The 15,812-nt window shown below is 36.4% G+C and overlaps 1 protein-coding gene across 8 annotated transcripts in view; it reads right to left on the bottom strand.

Annotated features, from left to right (window-relative positions):
* DIAPH2 (diaphanous related formin 2) overlaps positions 1-15,812 on the bottom strand; it is a 961,567-nt gene that overhangs the window by 707,164 nt on the left and 238,591 nt on the right. Inside the window, exon 1 of one of the 8 annotated variants that reach the window (XM_054508621.2) lies at positions 659-821. The exons of the other annotated variants lie outside the window; for them this stretch is intronic. The gene's annotated coding sequence lies outside the window, so the exon portion shown is untranslated. Of the gene's footprint in view, positions 1-658; positions 822-15,812 lie in introns of those variants that run through there. 8 annotated transcript variants of the gene reach the window in all.

Genomic DNA, 15,812 nt, shown 5'->3' with positions numbered 1-15,812 from the left:
AATGTTGAGCTAGACTATAATTTCCTTTGAAAACACCAAAAAAAAATTCCATCTTTCTCTCTATACTCTGTTATTAACTTAAAAAGGGTTTTATCTGGCTGCATTTATTCTCCCTATCAGGTCTCACTAGGAAGGTTCTGCTACACAGTACTCACACATTTTCTAAGAGTTCCTCACAAAAGAGGAAATGTGTTCTCTTTCTAGTTGTTTACATAACATAAAAACAAACTTCTTACACGTTTAGAACAAATTGTAAATGTCTGAGTTACATATAAAAATCTCCTGAGGGAAAATAAAAATTCTCTCTCAAAAGATAAAAATTCCTTATTCATTAAAATCAATTTAAGATCTCAAAATTACTTTGGAGATAGTCAAAATGGCTTAAATCCAAATCTGTTAAATTTACCAACAGGTTATAGAACAAAGAATATTTTCTTCCCCATCCCCCTTTAAAAGTTATTGTTAGAAAAACATAAGAGATCATCTTATCCCACAATAATGATGAAAATAAAATCTGCAAATGTGAATGAAAATGAAAATTGAGTCTTCAATCAAAGAGAAGCAAGGGGAAAGAACATTGCAAATATTCAAGCAAAAGCTAGTCATATTTCAAATTCTCTTCATATATTTGAAATTGTAAATATATTAGGACACTTACTAAAGTCACCTTCTTAGTAATATCACCAGTCAAACTTATAATAAAATGTTAACTTCCACAAGAAAACTATATTGGTTGGGCGCCTGGGTGGCTCAGTTGGTTAAGCGACTGCCTTCGGCTCAGGTCATGATCCTGGAGTCCCGGGATCGAGTCCCACATCGGGCTCCCTGCTCGGCGGGGAGTCTGCTTCTCCCTCTGACCCTCTTCCCTCTCGTGCTCTCTGTCTCTCATTCTCTCTCTCTCAAATAAATAAATAAAATCCTTAAAAAAAAAAAAGAAAACTATATTGGTTTATTTTCTTAAGCTAAATAATACATTAAAATTCTATCATGCACTCCATAGGACATCCAGTTAATTTTAGTTTAGTGGAATTTTGTTAAAATGAACTTACTCTAGGAAATCACATTCCTAATCTATAAACCCTGAAAATTAAACAGAGTTGACATCAAGTTTAACTGTTGTGAATAAAGTAAGAAGTTCTTTGAATGCAAGAAAGAAAAGAGAGACATTAGCAAATACCACCCATACATTTACATTTTCCCCAAGCCAATTTGCATATTACACTGAGCTGCAGAGAGGTTAAATGAATTTTCTTTCATGGTAACAGGGATAAGGAGAGTTGAAGGGTAATTGCTATTTGATGACTGAACAACAAAATGTTAACAGTCCTTCTCACCTATTAGTTGCAGTCCCAAAAACATAGAATTAAAAACTCATTATAGAGTGTGACTGCTGCATTAAAAAAAAAAAAAAAATCAAAGAAATTTAATGCTCACAAATATATATATATATATATATTTTGCACAGGATAACTGCAATGAAACTAAAAAGAACAATTTCTTTGGATCCTCACTGTGGACATCAAAAAACTCTTAGCAAGTTCAAATATTTTGTTGTCTCAGAATGTAATCTGTAATGGTAACCACTCTGGTCTTATTTTTATATAATAATTTAAAATCCCTTTCCCCTAAAACTGAGAAAGACACAATGGAAATTATGTGTGTATCTGTGTGCACACATGCACGTGTTAGCCATGGTTAAATATCTTAATATATCCAACTTTAACAATTTTTTTTCAAAACATAATCATTGAACAATGAATAGTCAAAATCTTTTTTTTTTTTTTTAAGATTTTATTTATTTGAGAGAGAGAGAGCAAGAGAGCACAAGCTGGGGAGAAGGAGAAGCAGGCTCCTGGGCTCCATCCCAGGACCCTGGGATCATGACCAGAGCAGAAAGCAGCCACTTAAAAGACTGAGCAACCCAGGCACCCTGAATAGTCAAAATCTTAAATAACATCACATTAAACAACTTGGGAACTGTTAAGGCTTATCTAAGAAATATTAAGCCAGAGGTGCCTGAGTGGCTCAGTCATCAAGCGTCTGCCTTCGGTCAGTCATCAAGCGTCTGCCTTCGGCTCAGGTCATGATCCCAGGCTTCTGGGATCGGGCCCCACATCAGGCTCCCTGCTCAGTGGGGAGCCTGCTTCTCCCTCTCCCACTCCCCCTGCTTGTGTTCCCTCTTTCGCTGTGTCTCTGTCAAATAAATAAATAAAATCTTAAAAAAAAAAAAAAGAAATATTAAGCCAAACATACTCATTATTTTTCTCTTCTACAGTGACATAAACAATCTAAATCAGATAACAACAAAATAAAAGTGATAAACATGTACATGCACATAGATAAAACCTATAGTCCTATAGGACTATAATACAGTATAAAGTTCCCAAGAGATATTAGCCTTCTACCATATTTGACCTGGCCTGAATTCATTTTCAGACAAATCTAGAAATATTGCTACTCCTAAAATATATACACTTATACTTGATAAGTCTTTCAGAACATATAAATTCTTTTTAAAGAAAGCAAAATGTTTTAATTGCTGAAGTAACTTTGGCCTTCTTCAAAATTGCCCGGATTTCCTGTTCACAATTGGAAAAGTTAAAAACCATAACAAACATTAACAATTTAAATTAACAACACTGTTCTGTCTTCATTTTACAAACAAACCTCCATGAAAGAACAGGCCATGATAAGAATAGCTTTACTGGTCATGAAATCATGTTACCTCATGTCAGCTCCTTTATTTTACAAATAAAGAAACTAAAGAATTTTAGTTATACATCTTGTGTCATAGCTTGTTAATGGCAAAAACATGACTGGAATCCAGCATTTTTCTCTCTTACTTTTATTTTTTTTTTAAGATTTTTATTTATTTGAGAGAGAGAGCGCAAGCACGAGTGGGGGATGGAGGGAAGGGGAAGAGGGAAAGGGAGAAGCAGACTCCCAGACTCCCTGTTCAGCAGGGAGCCTGACTTGGGGAGCAATCCCACGACCTGCAGGTCAAGAACTGAGCCAAAGGCAGACGCTTAACTGACTAAGCCACCCAGGCACCACTGGAATCCAGCATTTCTCAATCCTTACACACCTCTAATTCACCTATATTACCAACATCTAATATAAAAAAAACATCAATTAGCATTATGAGTATTGTTTTGGTTATTTTGCTTCTTGAAGGAATATCAGATAAATGTTCAAATTTATAAAAATGTCATCAATGTGTATATTCAGAAGTGAAATCAGTAACAGTAAGGTTTTTTTAAATATTTATTATGAATTCCATCATCAATGCAAGGGAAACCTTAAATAAAACATTAGGTATGTCCAAGAATATACTTTCTTTCTGCTTCCCATATACCAATAAATAAAAGTTACTTGTTTAGCATTGATATAGAATGATATCATACTGTAACGCATTACTGTGTATTGTAGACATATAGAACTGTAAACACCCACCTGAAAAAATAAATTGTTAACTGACATTTGGTATGATACAAAATACAAATATTAGAAAGCACCTGGAAAAAAAATGGAGCCATTCAATGTTAATTTGGGAATAACAGTCCTAGTTACCCTCATGTGCTTCCTTATCCAGCATGAATGAATTGGCCAGTAATTTTAAGATTGCTTCTTTTTTTTTTTTTTATTTAACCAAACAAAAACATTATTTTGAAAAGATATATCACCCCTAAGTTCACTGTAACATTATTTACAATAACAAGATATGGAAGCAACCCAGTGTCCATCAATAGCAAACATATAAAGAAGACATGGTTACAGGGGCGCCTGGGTGGCTCAGTTGTTAAGCATCTGCCTTCGTCTCAGGTAGTGATCCCGGGGTCCCGGGATCGAGCCCCGCGTCCGGCTGCCTGCTTGGCCGGAAGCCTGCTTCTCCCTCTCCCACTCCCCCTGCTTGTGTTCCCTCTCACACTGTCTCTCTCTCTCTCTCTCTCTCTTTCGCTCTGTCAATTAAATAAATAAAAATAAAATCTTAAAAAAAAAAAGAAGATATGGTTACATATATGGAATGGAATATTACTCAGCCATAATAAAGAGTAAGATCTTGCCACTTGCAACAACATGGATGGATCTAAAGGGCATTCTGGTAAGTGAAATAAGTCAAAGAAAGACAAATACCATACGATTTCCCTTTCATGTGAATCTAAAAAATGAAATAAACAGAAAAGAAACCAGACTCAAATACAGCAAACTGAACTGGTGGTTGCCAGAGGCGAAGTAAATGAGGGGGATGGGTGAAACAGATAAAAATCCAAACTTCCAGTTAAAAATAAGTCACAAAGATGAAAAATATAGCATACGGAATAGAGTCAGTAATACTGCAATAATGTTGTATGATGACCACACTGATCGTGGTAAGCAATGAGTAATGTATAGAATTGTTGAATCAATATGTTGTACAAAGAACTCCTGGTCTGTTGACAGTTTCGCAGTATGTTTTCCTTAGCCATGGAGATTAATATTTTACTGTTTTCAGAAAGCTTCTCTGATGTCTTTCCCTTCATTTCCATGTAAGGTGGATCACTTTCCAATTCTGCTTTGTCTTTGGCCAGTTTGGCTTTTCGCTCTTCAGTAAACTCATCCAAATTATTAGCCATTTTGCAGATTTCAAGACAGTGGGCTTGCGTTGGGGAAGACACACAGCGGCCAAGAGAAGAACTTCGCAGGCTGAAGAGGTGGCGATGGCTGCCCAGCACGGGAACACTGTGACCTTTAAGATTGCTTCTGATGGAGTTCAGGACACACTACACAAAAATATGGCACCCTAGGGAGTGAGTCTTTAAAATATTAAGTATCTTTGAGTCTTTAAAATATTAAAAAGCTTAAAATGAGGGAATTGGGAAAAACCTCATTCCCTCACCTACCCCTCTTCCCTGAAAGCAGGAGCTAGATCTCCCATGTGACAGGTACCCTTCCTGTACCAAGAGGAGGGAAGATACTCTTTATCACCAGAGACAGGGAATTTGGGCCTAGAAGGCTATATGAAAAACCTTGTTAAACTATCCTTATCCTCCTAATAACTTCTTCATTGGGTACTACCCCTACCCCAAAACCCTTTGTCTTGTCAATTCTTTACAAATTTGCTGTTTCTTTGTATAAAAGATAGAAAAACTTCCTGCTCTGGTCACTCATTTGGGTCTTCATTCTCTTGTAAAGGTACCCATGTATATGTAAACATTTAATGAAGTATATTTGCTTTTCTCAAGTTAATGATCATCTGTTTAATTTTCAGAGCCAGTCAGGGAACCTGAGAGGGTCCAGTAAAACTCTTCCCTCCTCTACACTTCCCACTAACTTCCTTAACTCTTCTATCCTTCTCTGCTTTGCCTTAACCCACTTTGGCTTTCTGAATTTTAAATAAACCCAATGAACTCTATTTGCTGGACCAATCAGTCCCTCTATCAACTCACATCTCCAAATACAGTGAGGCCTATACTAGAGTATTGACAATGAAAATGTAGTAACTATGCAACAAAAAGGAACACTCGTGCACTGAAAATGCAAACTGGTATAGCCACTGTGGGAAACAGTAGGGAGTATGGTCAAAAAATTAAAAATACAACTACCCTATGATCCAGCCATTACACTACTAGGTATTTACCCAAAGAATACAAAAACACTAATTCAAAGGGATACATGCACCCCAATGTTTATAACAGCATTATCTATAATAGTCAAATTATGAAAACAGCCCAAGTATCCATCGACTGATGAATGGATAAAGAAGATGTGGTATAGAGGAAACAAGATGGCAGAGAAGTACGGAGACCCTAGGCATGCCTCATCCCTCAAACACAGCTAGATAAATATCAAATCATTTTGAAGACCCATGAAATCGATCAGAGGACTGAGAGAAAACTGCACAATTAGAAGTAGAAAAACAGCCACATCATAGAAGGTAGGAGCTGCAGAGAGTTGATTGAGGGGAGAAAAGAACCAAAGGTGCTGCAAAGGGGAGGGAGCCTTGATCACGGAGAGAGGAGTGAGAGAGAAAGAGAGAGAAAGAGTGAAAGTGTGCTCAGGAAATTGCACAGGAAACACTCTTCCCCAAAACAATTGACTGGAAAAAGGAGAGGGGCTGACTACAACAAGTTTTTATAAACAGGAGACTGAGAAGTCTTATGTTTAGGAGGTCCACACCATCCACAGGGTTGTGCCTAGCAAGGCTGTGCCTGGAGGTGCTCAGGAGGGGAAGGAGGACGGAGACCAGGGAGTGGGCAGCATGGTATGAGGATTCCCTGGGTGGCACAGGGAGAAACATTTCCCCTGCTTGAAGAGCATTTGGGAGAGGCAGCATGGCCCCTTGGGTGGGGGGCGGGAAACTGGTGGCACCAACATGCTGCCCTGTTCCCTAGCATAGGAACAGAGACTTGAGCTGAGGACAGCAAATCTTGGTGCTTTCTGCGTACTTTACCATACACTCCAAACCCAAACAACTGCATGGTCACATGAGTGATTTCTGGGAAAAACCAGCACTGGCCACAACATAAGACCCTCCCCGAGAGGATCAGTGTGGGTCTTCACCATGTGGATCTCTAAAATTTAGAGTTTTGAAACTCAGCCACATACCTGGGATAAAATGCAAGAGTACTGTGCCACAAGGCAGGCAAACAGCTTGGACACACACAGAATGAAAGCAGGGATCTGGTGGAGTCCAGGGACATAAGAAGGGTGATCGTTAGCTCTTCTTTGAGGGCTTCCTGAGGAGTGGTGGGCATGAAATTCCTCTCTGGTGATAAGATAGCAGACCAATGCCATTCCTTACCCCCTCAACCCTGCATCAGCACCAACCCACTTCAGTGAGCAAATCAGCGCCACCCAGTGGAGGCCAGAGCTGCATACAAGACCCACCCACTTGTGCCATGCAGATACAAGCCATCAGGGAAAGTCCACCCAAGAATCAGCACAACAAACTGCACCCACAAAAGACTAGTACAAACCCCTCCAATGTTCCAAGTCTACTGATCAACGATTACTGCAAAGGATCAGCTCTAAGGGAAATAAGATCTAGCTTCCTTTTTTAAAAAAATATTTTTAAAGATCTAGCTTCTTTTAACAAGCAGACCAAAACAAAACCAGGATCTAGCTTCCTTTCCCCCATTTGGCCCCCCAGACCTCTACTTAATATAGCCATTACTCTCAGGACCAGAAATATAACAGGATATCCTAACAATCCCAGAAAAAACAATGACCCAGACAAAATGACAAGACTGAGGAATTCACTAAAAAAGAAAAAACAGGAAGAAGTCACAGCCAGGGATTTTATCAATACAGCTACAACTAAGATGTCTGAACCAGATTTTAAAACAATAATAATAAAGATACTAACTGGGTTTGAGAAAAGCATAGAAAACATTAGACAATTCCTTATTGCAGAGATAGAAAAACTAAAAACTAGTCAGACTGAAATAAAAAATGCTATAACCAAGATGCAAAAGTGGCTGCATGCAATGACAATGAGGATATACAAAGCAAAAACGAATCAATGATACAGAAGATAAAATTATGGAAAATAATGAAGCTGAAAAAAAGAGGGAAAGAAAGGTATTGGATCACAAATGTAGACTTAGGGAACTTAGTGACTCTTTAAAGTATACTAACATTCATATCACAGGAGTTCAAGAAGAAGAGAAAAAAAGAGTACAATGTTCATTTCAGCAAATTTATATCTAAGAAGTTCCCTAATCTGGGGAAGGAAAGAGACATTGAAATCAAAGAAGTACAGAGAACTCCCATTAAATTCAACAAAAGCCAGCAATCAAGAAGATATACTACAGTCAAATTCACAAAATACACAGACAAGGAAAGAATGTGGAAAGCAGCAAGGGAAAAAAGTCCTTAACCTACAAGGAAAGTCAGATCAGATTTGCAGCAGATCTGTCCACAGAAATGTAGTAGGCCAGAAGAAAGTGTCATGATATATTCAACATGATGAAGTCGAAAAATACGCAACCAAGAATACTTTATCCAGCAAGGCTGTCACACAGAATACAAGGAGAGATAGTTTCCCAGAAAAACAAACACTAAAGGGGTTCATGACCACTAAACCAACCCTGCAAGAGATCGTAAAGGGAATTCCTTGGGGAAAAAAAGACCAAAAGCAACAAATCCTAGAAAGGAACAGAAAACATCACCAGAAAAACCAACTTTACAGGTAACACAATGGCACTAAATTTATATATATCAATAATCACTCTGAATGCAAATGGACTAAATGCTCCAATCAAAAGACAAAGGGTATCAAAATGGATAAAAAAACAACCCATATCTATGCTACCTACAAGAGACTCATTTTAGGCCTAAAGACAACAGCAGATTTAAAGTGAGGGAATAGATAAACATTTACTATGGTAATGGATGCCAATGGTGTGTGTGTGTGTGTGTATATATATATACACACACACAATGGAATATTACTCACCCATCCAATAGAATGAAATCTTGCCATTTGCAATGACATGGATGGAGCTAGAGTGTATTATGCTAAGGGAAATAAGTCAATCACAGAAAGACAAACATCATATGATTTCACTCATATGTGAAATTTAGGAAACAAAATGTGAAATTTAGGAAACAAAACAAATGAGTAAGGGTGGGGAGAGAACGAGGCAAACCAAGAAACAGACTCTTAACTACAGAGAACTGATGGTTACCAGAAATGAGATGGGTATAGGAAAGGGTTAAATAGGTGAAGGGGATTAAGGAATGCACTTGTTGTGCTGAGCACTGGGTGATGTATGGAAGTGTTGAATCACTGTATTATTCACCTGAAACTAATATTATACTATATGTTAGCTAACTGGAATTTAAATAAAAACTTTAAAAAAGATAAAAACTAAACAAGAGATATAGCAAATAAGAAAATGAACAGGGTGCCTTGGTGGCACAATTGGTTAAGAGTCCAAATCTTGGTTTTAGCTCAAATAATGATCTCATGGTCAAGGGCTGGAGACTTGCGTCAGGCTCTGCGCTCAATGCAGAGTCTGCTTGAGAGTCTCTTTTCATCTCCCTCTGCCCCTCCTGCTCATGTGCTCTCTTATTTGCTTGCTCTCTCTCTCTCTGAAATAAATAAATCTTAAAAAAAAAAAAAAAAGAAAATGGACAAAATGTGATGAAAAAGGAATGTCAAAGATAACTCCAAATCATACATACAAAAATCAGAGCCAAAAACCATGAATAGATGGTGAGCTCTCTAATACAAAGAATACATAAAGGATTATAAAATAGTTGATCATGGAATCTCAAATCTGTTATGAGCTCACAAACAAAAAAGTCCAGTATCATGCTTATATATAGTTCCACAGTATACATAGAGCATGCTGTTTATATCTCCACAGTATTATTTGATAATTCATATTTATCTAGATCTCTAATATCAATGTTACAGAAATCCCCAGCCACATTAGAAAAATCAGCATACATATATAATTTGTTCTTGCCAGTCAAAATTAAGCCTTCTGTAACTGTGTTCTTAACTTCTATTACTCCAATTTTCCAAGATCATTTGAAAGAGCTGATAAATGCATTAAAGTCAATGCATGCATCAAACTTTTGTTATCAGGAAATTTAGACAAATGATTTCAACATGCAAAACCATTACTGTAATTTATAAACAATTCAAAAACAACAGAAATTAAAATTAATGAAAAATACATTATAACAACTCCAACACAGCATATCCTGCACTCTGTTCATAGGAGAAAGTAATGATAAGCAAATAAAATTAGAGCAACGTTTTGGTTTGTTTGTACAAAATATGCCATAAGGTCAGAGAATACCCCCAGGTCAATGTCCCATACCACTTACAATTAAAAGATTTCTTTTCATTCTGGGGCACGTGGGTGGCTCAGTTGGTTAAGTGTCTGACTCTTGATTTGGGCTTAGGTATGATCTCAGGGTTTTGAGATCCAGCCCCACAAAAGGCTCCACACTAGGCATGGAGCCTGCTTAAGATTCTTCTCTCTCTCCTGGGGATGCCTGGGTGGCTCAGTTGGCTAAGCATCTGCCTTCGGCCCAGGTCATGATCCCAGGATCCTGGGATCAAGTCCCTCATGGGGCTCCTTGCTCAGAAGGGAATCTGCTTTTCCCTCTGCCTGATGCTCCCCCTGCTTATGCGCTCTCTGATAAAGAAATAAAATCTTAAAATAAAAAAAGGTTCTCTTTCTCCCTCTGCCCTTCCGCCACCCAATCTCTCCCCTCCCTCTCTAAAAAAAAAGAAAAGATTTTGTCACTTTAACTGATGTTTATAATGCTAACCTCAACAACACTACAAAATTCCTAGGCGTTTTCTATATCAAACAAAAATTCATTAATGCTTAGTAAATTTTAGTGCTAGATCCATTTCAGAGTATTCTTAAACTTTGACAATTACTAATTCACATAGAGAAATTTGTAAATCAATTTTTAAAAAACTCCATTTAACACTCCAGTTTAATATGCAGTCTTCAATACTTTTTGATGAATTAATGTTGACTGGACCAATTTAAGAAATGATCTCCAAGAACCTCTCTTCAAAACTCATATTAAGGGTGGTATAGCACCTTGTCCCATAAAAAACCTAGAGCAGTCCTCAGTATACAGATAGTATCCTCCAAATAGAACTGGACTCAATCTTCATATTCTCAGTAATAGTACATGCTGCAGAAAATACGTAAATAGAAACTTGGTTGATTCTGGTTCTATAATGTCTTGAGTTTCATGTTCATATGACAGACCACCAGCCTATCTCACCTGAAGCTGATTTAGTTTTTCAAAGTACACTATAACATTATACTGCCTTTTATATTCTGCCATTATGGATTCCATCGCAACAGATGATTTTCAGGTTTAAACTGCCTGATGTGAGAGGTTATACACCTATAGCTTTGCTGACAAGGTGGGAAATCTCCCCAAATTAGCTGTCCATTATCTAACAGCAGCTGAACAGCTGGGGTCATAGAGCAAACACTGTTATCTAGAGCACACATCTTCTTTGGACCAACCACACAACATACCTGCACTCCAGGTGCTAGCTGGCATCTTAATTGTGAATTCTCAGCTACCTAGCCCCTATAAAAAGTCCAGCTGAGATGACAGATATTCCTGGGGGAGAGCCTCAGGGACATTTCTCAAGTACACCTTGGTAGGAGGTTAGATTACTGGAAAGCTGCATACCAGTATTATTACTCTGGGTCTTTGGAGAAACATCTTTATTTTTTTTTAACTCAAGGCACTGTGCAGGAAATGCACATTCATAGAAATCCTGTCTACTTTATAAAAAACCATCAAAGACTCACTCTACTGTGTTGTTCAATATCCCTTATTTAAAGAACCACAAAACATGGGGCGCCTGGGCGGCTCAGTCATTAAGCGTCTGCCTCCCGCTCAGGTCATGATCCCAAGGTCCTGGGATCGAGCCCCGCATCGGGCTCCCTGCTCCATGGGAAACCTGCTTCTCCCTCTCCCACTCCCCCTGCTTGTGTTCCCTCTCTCGCTGTGTCTCTGTCAAATAAATAAATAAAATCTTTAAAAAAAAAAAAACCACAGAACAAAAATCTGAGCTCAGAATTATGAAGAATGTTTTCCCTGAAAAGTAGATGCACTATCATTCATCAGATAACAGCTATGTCTCTCAATACTTTTTTTCCCCCTCACTACAAGGAAAACTCGAACTATTTTATACTCACATTATTACCTGGCATTATCCTTGGCTTTTTGAAAATTATCACCTTCCCTCCTTATTTACTTGGAGTTTGTATTTTACCACCTTAATGGTAGTGAGATACTGGCATCTTTCATGGTACATTGCCATTGCTTTAGTAATAGTCCCATAATAATAAGAGAAGTATATAAAACTCTAGTACGTGTCCAAGCCCTTTAATTAATTCATATAAATCAAAATAAAAATGTCAAATGACAAATATTTATATGTATTTAGTTCAAGACTATTTTAAACATATAGAAAATACAAAATGTATATAAGATGTTGTAAAATGGCTCAGTCAGTTAAGCGTCTGCCTTCAGCTCTGGTCATGATCTCAGGGTCCCGGGATCGAGACCCATGTCAGGCTCCCTGCTCAGCACGGAGTCTGCTTTTCTCTCTCCCTCTACCACCCAGTCCCACTCATTCTCTCTTTCTCTCTCTCAAGTAAATAAAATCTTTTAAAAATTTCTTAAAATAGAAGGAATTTAAGCTTTCTATTAAGAAATCCATTTAATTATGGGGTGCCTGGGTGGCTCAGATGGTTAAGCATCTGCCTTCAGGTCAGTTCATGATCCCAGGGTCCTGGGATCGAGCCCCATGTCGGGCTCCCAGCTCAGCGGGGAATCTGCTTCTCCCTCTCCCTCTGCCTTTCCGCTTGCTTGTTCTCTTTCTCGCTCACTCTCTCTCTCTCAAGTGAATAAATAAAATCTTTAAAACAAATTCTAATTAAAAAAATAAATCCATTTAATTAGTGTGCCTAGACTCTGCTGCTAGATTTTATATACTTTTATAACTACATGTCCAGTAACAATTTCTAATTATTTTATATAAACATTGGTTTTATAATTTAAAACAAATCATTTAAATGAGAAAATGCATTGCATTGGTGGAGTTTCATATGTCATATAATAATAACATAAATGCCAACATAAGGAGTGCTCATTTATTCCACCTTCAAGCCTATAATATTTTCTCTGAATAAAACAATACTTCAGAGACTTGAGTCAGTATTTGCTGTTATATTTTGTTCTTTAAAAATAATATACTTTTATTTTTAGGCCTCTATTATGAGATTTAATATTGGATCCACCTTAAGTTTAAATTGTGTTTTGAGGCTAATATTATATAATTAAAAATTCAATGTCACTTAATATTTATGGTACCAACTTAGTTAAATGAGCTTGGATATGGTTGCTGTTAATTCAAATTGCTGACCAAGATTTTAAAAGAAAATATAAAAATGGACATCACTGAATTTATCATTTTCTCTTCTATGTAAAATGTACTAGTCTTCTTAAATGATTTATGCATTTGAAAGTTAATGTAAACAAATTTAAAATACCAGTATTAAACAACCCTGGTTTAATAATACTACCCATATGTTGGATTATGATATGTGCTCACAATTTTAAGTCCTGTTCATATTACTGCATTATAAAAAGTCCTCATCATTCCATTTTTCATAGGTAGTCCAATACAAAATGTTCTAAAAGTATTGATCTACATCTACTTTTATATTAATTTTCTATGTAATGTTGGCTGTGTTGCCAAGCTTTTAATAAGTTAAATAAAGGCTCTTTAAAGAGTTTAAAGAGTTTAAAGAGTTATTAACACCCAAATTCAGAAAGTGCTTTCTATTCCTAATTTGTAGTACTGTCAAGAGTCAGCTATTTTCATTATGATGATTTTATTAAAATGCATATTTGTTAATACGTTTGAAAAATTTGTTTAAATCTAAAGGGAAGTTAGAAAATTAGAAGTAAAAACAAATGTTCCAAAGGTAATGCAAATAAATGAACATAAATAAACTCTAAAAGATATTTTATCTGTTTTCACATATTTGAAAACACTGGGTGCGGAAGCTATCATCAGAGAAAGTAAATATAGACACTATGCCACCAGATGGGCAGATAACTTAAGATTATAAGCAAAAGAGAATAAACAGTTTCCTAGTGGGACAAAATACCCCTCAAATTGTAAGGCAATTTCAGCAACAACCATGAAAAGAATTCTACACAATCACAATTCTCTGATACTATTAAATCGGTATTTGCTATTTTGTCATGTATTAAGAAAACTCAGTGACAATGATTTATTGCTATCCATTCCTTTGGATCTTCATAAAATATATTGCCAAATACCTGTATATCCTGTAATGGGTTGGGTGGGAATAAAATTGTTCAAACTCATTGATCATTTCTCAGCAGGCACTGTTCCCTTTCATAAACTTTATCAAAGGAATATGCTCAAACACCTGTAAAAACATAGTTCTCATTCCAAAACACACAGACCATGGTATATGCAATGTTTAAGGCGATTTATGATGACAGAGCAGGCTTTATTTTATAATCAAACTCACAGATTTTGTAAACATTCAATTTCATTAATTCACTAGGCAACCATTAAAAGACCATTATGTAAAGCACACTGTAAAATGTGTAGCTTATGAATATGGTTCAGATCAATCCAATAGGTTTCATTCCTATGTGGAAGAAAAGCTTCATTCCTTTTCTCTGATTACACCTAAAAATTCATGGTCACAAAATAGTGCCAGATTAATGAAAATTCATTCTCACTGCTAGAGAAGCATAGGTTGCTACTGATGGTAGGTCAATATCCACATCAAATCACACATTACTGTATGTAAATTACACTGTACCAGCCATCATGAAAATAATAAAAGGGCAAGAGGGTCCCTTCCCCAAAGGAGTCTAAATTCTAAATAAGCAAAGCAGACATACATGCATGTAACTATTATAGAGCATAAGCAGGTGTAGGTGAACATAAACAGTAAAAAAGTAAATGTTGAGGGAGTGCATAGTGAGTGAGTGATTTGGGATATAGCCAGTTAATGATAGTTTATAGAAGGCATTTTAAAATATTTGCCTTTAGCATAAAATAAGGAAATGATTTTAAGAGTCTTTATCATCTGAGTGATTAAATAACATGAATATGAAATTCGTGACTCGATTTAATATTCTGAAATGACTGTACTTTGAGAATGTTTGTAAAGCTACTAATGTGCATGTTTATATATTTACTTTACTAGGGGCTGGACAGAACAAAAATCAGTTAAGACTGTGGTAAGGAAAGAATAAATCAGCCGTAAGAGGGAAAATGCCAAGATTCTAATGAACATCAGGTTTGAAAAACAGTTATGTAACAAAGATTTAGAAACTGCTTTCTTCAATATTTTAAAAGAAATTATAAATACGTATCTGGAGTTAAACATAAAACTTGTAAATGCAAGAAAATAATAAAATGCTAAGAAATCATTCAATCTTAGGAGGAACATTTTTCTCCTCAAAATCATTTATAACACTAATCTAATTCCAATAGCAAAGATAATAGGATTAGAAGTAAGTAAATAAGAACATAGAACATAGAAGTTTAGATCTAGGAGTCTCCAAAATCATTTATACAGGGAAAAAATGAGGCCAAAAGAGGCTACTGATTACACTAAAGTCACAGAGAGTGACAGATCAAGGGCTAGAAATACAGATCTCATGACTGGCATTCTAGTGTGACTCTATCAAATAATATACTCTCAGAATTTAGTACTAAAGAAAAAATTTCTTTATAAAGGGAACAAGGCCAATAAAATTTAATTTCATTAAGGAGAGTTCTGTAAGTAGTACATAGTTTGACTTTTTCACATCTTCTAAACTACCTAAGGTTTTTACCTAGATAAAATTTAGCTAATTTTGTTATTTCAATGGTTTTATGGATAATTTTAGAAATAAACTTTGGAATATAATCCATCCAGAACCTCAGAATATGACCTTATTTGGAAGTAGGGTCTTTGTAGATATAATTAAGGTAAGGATGGAGATAACATGGTACTAGACTAGAGTAGGCCCTAAATCCAACTAAGAGGGTCCTTGTAAGAGACACAGAAAAGACACCCAGAGACATAGAGAAAGCCATGTAAGTATAGAGGCAGAGAATGGGATTATGCCGCCAAAAACCAAGATAAGACAGAAGCTGGAAGGAGCAAGGAAAAGATCCTCCCCTAGAGCCGTAGGAGGGACCTAAAGCCAACACCTTGGTATCAGACTTCTGGCCACCTGAACTGTGAGAGAATAAACTTCTATTCTTTTAAAGTCACCCAGTT

Source organism: Mirounga angustirostris, unplaced genomic scaffold, assembly GCF_029215605.1.
Source record: "Mirounga angustirostris isolate CCGP_5_RB_7025 unplaced genomic scaffold, mMirAng1.0.hap1 SCAF_11, whole genome shotgun sequence".
Taxonomy (NCBI): Eukaryota; Metazoa; Chordata; class Mammalia; order Carnivora; family Phocidae; genus Mirounga; species Mirounga angustirostris.
The sequence above is the reverse complement of the archived record's forward strand: the minus strand, read 5'-3'. Positions and strand labels throughout refer to the sequence as shown.